Source organism: Cylas formicarius, unplaced genomic scaffold, assembly GCF_029955315.1.
Source record: "Cylas formicarius isolate icCylForm1 unplaced genomic scaffold, icCylForm1.1 PGA_scaffold_190__1_contigs__length_10923, whole genome shotgun sequence".
Lineage (NCBI taxonomy): Eukaryota > Metazoa > Arthropoda > Insecta > Coleoptera > Brentidae > Cylas > Cylas formicarius.
Genome location: NW_026844262.1, coordinates 1 through 10,923, shown reverse-complemented (window position 1 = coordinate 10,923; position 10,923 = coordinate 1). Strand labels below are relative to the sequence as shown.

General features: G+C 22.1%; 2 pseudogenes; both read left to right on the top strand.

The window, feature by feature from the left end:
• Positions 1-165: 165 nt before the first annotated feature.
• Positions 166-3,872, top strand: LOC132695998 (cytochrome c oxidase subunit 1-like; annotated as a pseudogene).
• Positions 3,873-8,456: 4,584 nt separating this feature from the next.
• LOC132695997 (cytochrome b-like) lies at positions 8,457-9,893 on the top strand (annotated as a pseudogene).
• Positions 9,894-10,923: the final 1,030 nt, after the last annotated feature.

Sequence of the window (10,923 nt, the reverse complement as noted above, 5' to 3'; positions counted from 1 at the left end):
ATGCATTTATTATAATTTTTTTTTATAGTTATACCTATCATAATTGGAGGATTTGGCAATTGATTTAGTTCCTCTAATACTCGGTGCTCCTGATTATAGCTTTTCCCCCGTATAAATAATATAAGTTTTTGACTTTTACCCGCCATCTTTAACTTTTTCTATTAATTAGAAGAATTATTGAAAAAGGCGCTGGAACAGGATGAACCGTTTATCCTCCCACTAGCATCTAATATTGCTCATAGAGGAAGTTCAGTTGACTTAGCAATTTTTAGCTTACATTTAGCGGGAATCTCTTCAATTATAGGGGCAACAAATTTTATTTCCACAATTATTAATATACTACGGCCTCATAATATACCCCATAGATCAAATTTCACTTTTTTCTTGAGCTGTCGGTATTACTGCTCTATTACTTCTTCTTTCTCTTCCCGTACTTGCGGGGAGCTATTACTATATTATTAACTGATCGAAATATTAAATACCTCATTCTTCGATCCAGCCGGAGGGGGGGGACCCTATTTTTATATCAACATTTATTTTGATTTTTTGGACCACCCCGAAGTTTATATTTTAATTCTTCCAGGATTTGGAATAATTTCTCATATTGTCTCTCAAGAAAGAAATAAAAAAGAAACTTTTGGAACTTTAGGGTATAATTTATGCAATATTAGCTATTGGTCTTTTAGGATTTTTAGTTTGGGCTCATCATATATTTACTATCGGAATAGATGTTGATACTCGGGCCTACTTTACTTCTGCCACTATAATTATTGCTATTCCAACCGGTATTAAAATTTTTTAGATGATTAGCTACACTTTATGGAACTAAAATTAAATTTTGAACCAACTACACTTTGATCATTAGGTTTCATTTTTTTATTTACTATTGGCGGATTAACTGGAGTAGTCCCTAGCTAACTCATCTATTGATATTATTCTTCATGATACATACTATGTTGTTGCCCACTTTCATTATGTTTTATCAATAGGGGCAGTATTTGCAATTATTGCAGGATTTATTCACTGATACCCGTTATTTACTGGGTTAACTCTCAATAATAAACTTTTAAAAAGACATTTTATTGTAACATTTATTGGAGTAAATTTAACTTTCTTTCCCTCAACATTTTCTAGGATTAAGAGGAATACCTCGCCGTTATTCCGATTATCCAGATTCTTTTACTAAATGAAATATCATTTCTTCAATCGGTAGATTAATCTCTACACTAAGATTAATATTCTTTATTTATATTATTTGAGAAAGTTTAATTCTTAGCCGACAAACATTAACTACTTTAAATTTTTTCCTCTTCAATTGAATGATTAAGATCACTACCACTCGCTGAACATAGATTTAATGAAATCCCTTTAATTACTAAATTCTAAAATGGCAGAATAGTGCATAAGATTTAAGCTCTTAATATAAAGTTTATCTTTTTTTAGAATTGTCTACTTGAAAAACATTAACATTACAGGACAGTACTTCACCCTTAATAGAACAATTAATTTTTTTCCATGATCATAGATTAATAATTTTAATTATCATTACAATTTTAATTAGTCAAATTATATTATCTTACTTATTAAATAAATTTAACCATCGATTCTTTTTACAAAACCAAACTATAGAACTAATTTGAACTATTATACCCATTATAATTTTAATTATAATTGCTTTGCCATCTCTGCGATTATTATATATTATAGATGAACTAAATAAACCTGCCCTTTCTATTAAAATTATCGGACATCAATGATACTGAACATATGAATATTCAGATTTACAAAATTTCAATTATGACTCTTATATAATTCCACAAAATAACTTCAACTTTCGATTATTAGATGTTGATAATCGAATAGTAATTCCTTTTAACACTTACATTCGCCTATTAATTACTTCAGAAGATGTCATCCATTCATGAGCTTTACCTTCAGCTGGGCTAAAAATTGATGCAACTCCTGGACGTCTTAATCAAGCAAATATATTTATTAATCGAACCGGAATTTTCTTTGGTCAATGCTCCGAAATTTGCGGTTCCAATCATAGGTTTATACCTATTGTAGTAGAAAGAATCTCTTCTAATTTTTTTCTTAAATGATTAAAAAATAATTAACATTAGATGGCTGAAATTTTAAGCATTGATCTCTTAAATCAATTTATAGTAAACTAAAAAATTACTTCTAATGAAAAACTTAGTTTTATTATAAAACATTAACTTGTCAAGTTAAAAATATCTGCGCCCCGTTAGTTTTTAATACCACAAATAGCTCCTTTAAGTTGATCATTTTTATATATTTACACAATTAGAATTTTTATTATTATTATTATTTTAACTTATTATATTTATTTGCCTAAAATTAATAATAAAATTTATTTTAAAAATTTAAATTTACCTAAAACTTACTGAAAATGATAATAAATTTATTTTCTTCATTTGATCCTTCTACAAATTTATTTAACTTAAATTGGCTAAGAATTATATTAAGTTTGATTCTATTACCATCTTTTTTCTGATTTATTCCTTCTCGTTATAATATATCTTGAATTATTCTTACTAGAAGAATTCATAAAGAATTAAAAATCCTGCTTCCTCAAAATATAAAAAGATCAACATTAATTTTATTAAGAATTTTTATTTTTATTATACTAAATAATTTCATAGGATTATTCCCTTACATTTTTACTAGAACCAGCCATATACCTATTACTTTAAGTTTAAGTTTAAGATTATGACTAACTTTTATAATCTTTGGCATTACCTTTAATACAATAAATATATTAGCTCATTTAGTGCCCATGGGAGCCCCTGCTCTCTTATTGCCATTTTTAGTAATTGTTGAATTAATTAGAAATTTAATTCGCCCAATAACATTAGCCATTCGTTTAACGGCTAATATAATTGCCGGCCATTTATTATTAACCTTATTAGGAAATATAGGTCAATATATAAATTTTCTAACAATTAATGTTTTGATTTTTATTCAAATTTTATTACTAATTTTAGAATCTGCAGTGAGCTTAATCCAAGCATATGTATTTTCTATTCTTATTACTCTTTATGCTAGAGAAATTCATTAATGACAACTCAAAATCATCCTTTTCATTTAGTAAATCCAAGGCCTTGACCACTATTAATTTCTTTTAATTTATTAAATCTATTAATAGGGCTTATTTCTTGATTCCGCTTATATCAAATTGATCTATTGATTTTTAGATTAATTTCTATACTATTAATTTTATTTCAATGATGACGAGATATTACACGAGAAAGAACCCTCCAAGGATTGCATTCTCTAAAAGTTTCATCCGGGCTCCGATGAGGGATAATTTTATTTATTACATCTGAAATTTTATTTTTTATTTCATTTTTTTGAAGATTTTTCCATAATAGTCTTTCTCCTAATATTGAATTGGCAATAATATGACCCCCTAAATCAATTAATACTTTTAATCCTATAAATATCCCCTTATTAAATACATTAATTTTGTTATCTTCAGGTATTACAGTAACTTGGGCTCATCATAGATTAATAGAAAATAACTATTCTCAAGCACTTCAAAGACTTATATGAACTATTGGCCTAGGGATCTACTTTACTCTACTTCAAGCTCTTGAATATTATGAAGCTTCGTTTTCAATTTCAGATTCTATTTATGGAACTTGTTTTTTTATAGCAACTGGATTTCATGGATTTCATGTTATTGTTGGTACTACATTTCTCTTAATTATAATAATTCGTCTATTTATTAGGCATTTTTCTTCAATTCATCACTTTGGATTTGAAGCTGCCGCATGATATTGACACTTTGTAGATGTAGTATGATTATTTTTATATTTATCTATTTACTGATGAAGAAGATAATTTTATTTATATAATATAAATTATTATATTTGACTTCCAATCAAAAAATCTAAATTTTTAGTATAAATAATAATAATAATTTTTTATCTATCATTAATAATTATAATCGTTATTTTAATATTAATAATCTTAATTAATTTTTTATCTATAAAAACATTAATCGATCGTGAGAAAAGTAGGCCCTATGAGTGTGGATTTGATCCAAAAAATAATTCTCGTATACCATTTTCATTACATTTCTTCTTAATTGCTCTAATTTTTTTAATTTTTGATATTGAATTAACATTACTCTTACCAATTATTTTCTCATTAAAATTTTCAAATATTTTTAGATTATTTTACTCTATTAGTTTTTTTTTTAATTATTCTTTTACTGGGGTTATTTCACGAATGGAAATTAGGGGCATTAGAATGATCAAACTAAAGGATAATAGTTTAAGAAAAACATTTAATTTGCATTTAAAAGATATTCCATAAATTTATCTTATAAAATAGTATGAAGCAAAAAATTGCCTTTAGTTTCGACCTAAAATTTAGATGAATAATCCTTACTTTAATTGAAACCAAAATAGAGGTCTATCACTGTTAATGATAAAATTGAGTTTTCTCCAATTAAAGAAATATTCTTTAAACTATGCTTCTAACATAGGTTCAAAGCGCTAAGTGCGTTTATATTTCTATATATATATATATATATATATATATATACATAGAAATATTTATATAGTTTAATTTAAAACATTACATTTTCACTGTAAAATTGATATATTTATCTATAAATTTATTATTTAAAAATAAAATTATTTCCTTAGTATCTTCAATACTATGCTCTATTATATAAGCTATTTAAATTATTAAATTAAATAATTAAAATAAAAGTAAAAATAAGAATTAAAAATAAAAATAATAAAATTTTAAATTTATCTATAAAAATCTTTTGTAATCCCTTAGAAGAATTAATTAATAAAAAAAATAATTTTTTTCTTCCATAATACTCCATTCATCCTTGATCTAAATAATTTAATTTTTGACCTAAATTTAATACTAAATGATTCAGCCCATAAGTTGATAAAATTGGTATATTTCATATAAAAGATTGAAACTTCACTAAATTAAGAAACCTTAGAGATTTAATTTTTATATTATATTCTTATTTTTGATAACTTAAAACCTAAATAAATCCCTAATAAAATTATTAAAAAGGATAGTAATTTCATTATTAAAGGTAAAAAAAAATATATAGGATAAATAAAAATAATTCAAGAAAACATCCTCCCTCTAATAACGATAAAAATTAATAATCCAAATAATCTCTTTATTATCAAATTATTTCTTTCTTGAATAGAACATAAACTATAATAATTATAATCACCTAAAACTAAATAATTAATTAATCGAAAAGTATATATTACTGTCAAACCAATAGATAAATAAAAAATAAAAAATATAAATATATTTATATATCCTATTCTTATTCTTTCTAGAATTAAGTCCTTAGAATAAAATCCCGATAAAAATGGTATCCCGCATAAGGCTATATTTCTAAAAAAAAAAATTCTAGAAATAACCGGTATTTGATTAATTAATCTTCCTATATAACGAATATCCTGACATCCTCTAAAATTATGAATAATAATTCCTGCACATATAAACATTAAAGCTTTAAATAAAGCATGAATTAATAAATGGAAAAAAGCTAAATCTACTCTACCTAAAAATAAAATTCTTATCATAAATCCTAACTGCCTTAATGTTGATAAAGCAATAATTTTTTTTAAATCATTCTCAAAATTAGCTGCAATACCAGATATTAATATAGTTATTATTCTTAAAAATAATATTAAAAATATTAATCTTCTACTAAAAGCTTCTTGAAATCGAATTAATAAATAAACTCCTGCAGTTACTAAAGTAGATGAATGAACTAATGAAGAAATGGGAGTTGGGGCAGCTATAGCTGCTGGCAATCATGAAGAAAAAGGAATTTGAGCTCTTTTAGTAAATGCAGCTAAAACAATAAATAATACTAATACCTGTATAGAAAAATCTCTTTTTATAAAATTTAAATAATAAATATAAGATCAACTACCATAATTTATTATTCAAGAAATTGATAATAATAAAGCCGCATCTCCGATACGATTAGACAAAGCTGTTAACATACCTGCATTATAAGATTTAACATTTTGATAATAAATTACTAATAAATAAGACACTAAGCCCAAGCCATCTCATCCTAATAAAATTGACACTAAATTTGGGCTAATAATTAATAATAATATAGAAATAACAAACAGCAAAATTAATATGATAAATCGAGAAATATTTAAATCTCCTTTTATATAATCTTCTCTATATAAAATTACCATTCTGGAAATAAATAATACATATCCTATAAATATACAAGATATTCAATCAATTAATAAAGAAAAAATTAAAGAAACGGAATTAAAATTTAATAATTCATACTCTAACAAATAAACTTTATCCTTAATTAATAAATTTATACTAATTAAAATTAATAATACAGAAAAAATCAAAATCCAAAATGAATAAATTTTACAAATTTTTATTACTTAAAATGTTTCCATTTCTTTAATTCCACAAATTAATATTTTATTTATATAAAATATTTAAGTTTATTAAAAATTATAAATTAATAAATTTCTAATTAATAACAATATATTTAAAGGTATTCAATGTAATAATAATAAAAAATGTTCACGAATATTTATATTTATAAATCTAAAAATATAAGAACTAAATTTTCCATGCTGAGAAAAAGAATATAAATATAATGAATAAGCCCCTCTAAAAAATGTAGTTAAAAATAAAAATAATATATTCAAATTTCTAAATCTGACTAAACTATTAATTAAAAAAATCTCACCTAATAAATTTATTGAGGGGGGGGCTGCTATATTTGAAGAACATAATAAAAATATTCATAAGCTTAAAGAAGGTATAATATTTAAAAATCCTTTTCTTAAATAAATTCTTCGTCTTATTGTTCGTTCATATATTATATTTGCAATACTAAATAAACCAGAAGAACATAAACCATGGGCAATTATTATAATTAAAGCCCCAATTATACCTATATAACTTAACCTTATAATTCCAGCTAAAGCTAAACCCATATGAGAAACAGAAGAATAAGCAATTAATAATTTTATATCTCTTTGACGTAAACAAATTATAGAAATAACTACAGCTCCGAACAATGAAATATTTATAATTAATAAATTTATAAATTTAAAATCTAAAAATATAATTATTACTCGAATAAGCCCATATCCTCCTAATTTTAATAAAACGCCAGCTAATACTATTGATCCAGAAATTGGGGCCTCTACATGAGCCTTTAATAACCATAAATGAAAAAAATATATCGGTATTTTAATTAAAAATACTAACACTATACTTAAATATAAAATTAATCTAAAAGAAATTTCTAAATTAAAAAAAGTTAATCTTCCATATATATAAAAAATAAAAAAAATACCTAATAATAATGGGAATGATCCAAATAATGTATATATTAACAAATAAAATCCAGCATCTAAACGTTCTGGTTGTCTACCCCATCCAATAATTAAAATTAAAATTGGAATTAATCTAGCTTCAAAAAATAAATAAAATATAAATAAATCTATTGATATAAATGATAATAATAAAAAAATTATTAATAAACAAATTAAAAATAAAAAAAGATCTCTATATTTATTTTTTTCTATATAAATTTTCAGAAGCTATGATTATTAAAGAACCAATTCAAATCACTTAATAATCTAAGACAAAAAGATATAATATCTATACCTAATATATATCTAATATTAATTATAATAATTCTGTATTCTAAATCCAAGTATTAAAAAAAAACTAATAATAAATATTATAAATTGAATCAATCAAAATATATTTAAATAACTTAAAGGTATCAATATTACTAATATAAGAATATATTTTATCATAATAATAATATAGGAATTTAAATAATCATTTCCATATCTTCGAATTATTAATACAAGCATTGCTAAACCTAAAGCACCTTCGCATACACTTACGGTTAAAAATATTATTAAAAAAAAATAATCTCTTAAATTAAATCTTAATACTAATCCTATATTAAAATATAAAGAAATAACTAAAAACTCTAATCTTAATAATATCAATAATAAATAATTACTTTTTATAATAAAAAATAATAAACCAATAATAAACATTACTCTTCTAAATATATAAAAATTAATTATCATTATATTTTAACTTAAATAATTTAATTAAAATACTGGTCTTGTAAACCAGAAATGAAATATTTCTTTAAGTTTCAGAAAAAGAAAACTCTATCCTTAATCTCCAAAATTAAAATTTTATTTAAACTATTTTCTGATATAATATATTTCTATTAAGAATAAATTTATCCTTATCCATTATAGTATTACTTATTAATCATCCAATTTCAATGGGAATTATTATTCTTTTACAAACAATTATAATTTCCTTAATTATTGGATTAATAAATTTAAATTATTGAGTATCTTATATTCTATTCATAATTATTGTAGGAGCATTGATAATTATTTTTATTTATATAACAAGAATTTCCTCCAATAATAAATTTAAAAAATTTTATAATATTTTAGTTACTTTTATTATTATTAATCTTATTAATATTTTAATAATTTATATATATGACTCTTATTTTATCTATTTTAAAAATTCTAATGAAATATTTAATCCTCACAACATAGAACTATTCTTAAGAAAATATTTTAATTATCCTAATAATTTTATTTTAATTATAATTATAACTTACTTATTAGTAACTTTAATTACAATTGTAACAATTACTATAAATAATTTCGGGCCCCTACGTAAAATATTCTAATGATAAATTCACCCTACCGAAAATCTAACGCTTTATTTAAAATTATTAATAATTCACTTATTGATTTAGCTCTCCTTCAAATATTTCCTATTTATGAAATTTTGGAAGTTTATTAGGAATTTGTCTTTTAATTCAAATTATTACAGGTTTATTCTTAGCTATACATTATTATCCCCACACTGACTAGCATTTAATAGAGTAAGAATCATTTGTCGAGAAATTAATTTTGGATGATTAATTCGAACTCTTCATGCCAATGGAGCATCAATATTTTTTATTTGTATATATATTCATATTGGACGAGGAATTTATTACGGGTCCTCAAATCTAAAAAGAACATGACTAATTGGGAGTAACAATTTTTTATTATCTATAGCAACAGCTTTCTTGGGTATGTTTACCTTGAGGACAAATATCTTTTTGAGGGGCTACAGTAATTACTAATCTTATTTCACAGCTATCCCTTATTTAGGAAACTCGCTGTAATTTGAATTTGAGGGGGATTTGCTGTAGATAATGCTACATTAACTCGATTCTTTACTTTTCATTTCATTCTCCCCTTTATTATCCTTAGCTTAATTATTATTCATTTACTTTTTCTTCATAAATCTGGATCATCAAATCCCTTAGGATTAAATAATAATTTAGATAAAATTCCATTTCATCCTTACTATTCCTTTAAAGATTTATTAGGAATGCTAATTATAATTTTTAGATTAACTTTAATTACTCTAACCATACCTTATATATTAAGAGATCCTGATAATTTTACGCCAGCTAATCCTTTAGTTACTCCTATCCATATTCAACCTGAATGATATTTCTTATTCGCTTATGCAATTCTTCGATCTATCCCCAATAAACTAGGAGGTGTTATTATTATATTCCTTTCAATTATAATTTTATATACGCTGCCAATTATTAATAATAAAAATTCAAGAATTAATTTTTACCCTATTAATAAAATATTATTTTGAATATTTGTATCTATCATTTTAATTTTAACATGAATCGGCATATCCCCCGTAGAAAATCCTTATATTAACTTAGGGCAATTTTTTACAATTTGTTATTTTTCCTACTTTCTAATAAGATATTTATTTATAAATATATGAAATAAATATCTCTATTTATAGTTAATGAACTTGAATAAGTATATACTTTGAAAGTATAATAAAGAAATACAAATTTCTATTAACTTTTTAGGTAAATATTTTAAGTACAATTATATCTTAAGCCTAAAAAATTAGTACTTAAAATATCTCCCTAAAAAGTTAAAAAATAATAATAATAATAATTATAATAATATATAAACTAAATAATAATTAATAATAATATACTAATAATAAATATAATTATATATACATATATAAATAAATTAAATAATTTATATTTATAAATATTCTATAAATATATACTTAAAATTTTAAATTTTTAACTAAATTAAATCTATAACTGTACTTAAAATATTTCCTTAGCCTAAATTACTAACTCTAAATGTCCAACTTTAAATAATTTAAACTTTAATACTTAAAATATTTCCTTATTTATAATTATTATATAGATAATTGTACTTAAAATATTTACTTATTTATAATTATATTATTAATTGTACTTAAAATATTTCCTTACTTATAATTATTATATAGATAATTGTACTTAAAGTATTTCCTTACTTATAATTATTATATTACTAATTGTACTTAAAATATTTCCTTATTTATAATTATTATACAGATAATTGTACTTAAAATATTTCCTTATTTATAATTATATTATTAATTATACTCAAAATATTTCCTTAAACTAAAATAATTATATTTTAAATATTTAAAAATCCTAAACTATATAAACTTTAATACATTAAATATTAACCTAAAATATAATATAAAAACTATATATATATATATATATATATAATTAAGTTAAAAATTTAAAAATATATAAATTATAATAGAAAAAAATAATATTAATAAATTTAAAGAAATAGGTAAATAATTTTTTCAACATAAATTTATTAACTTATCATAACGATACCGAGGTAAAGATCCCCGAACTAAAATTCATAAGTAAACTATTAAACTCAACTTTAAATAAAACACTCAAGATCAAATATTACCCCCTAAAAAAATTATTCTACATAATATTCTTATAAATAAAATTCT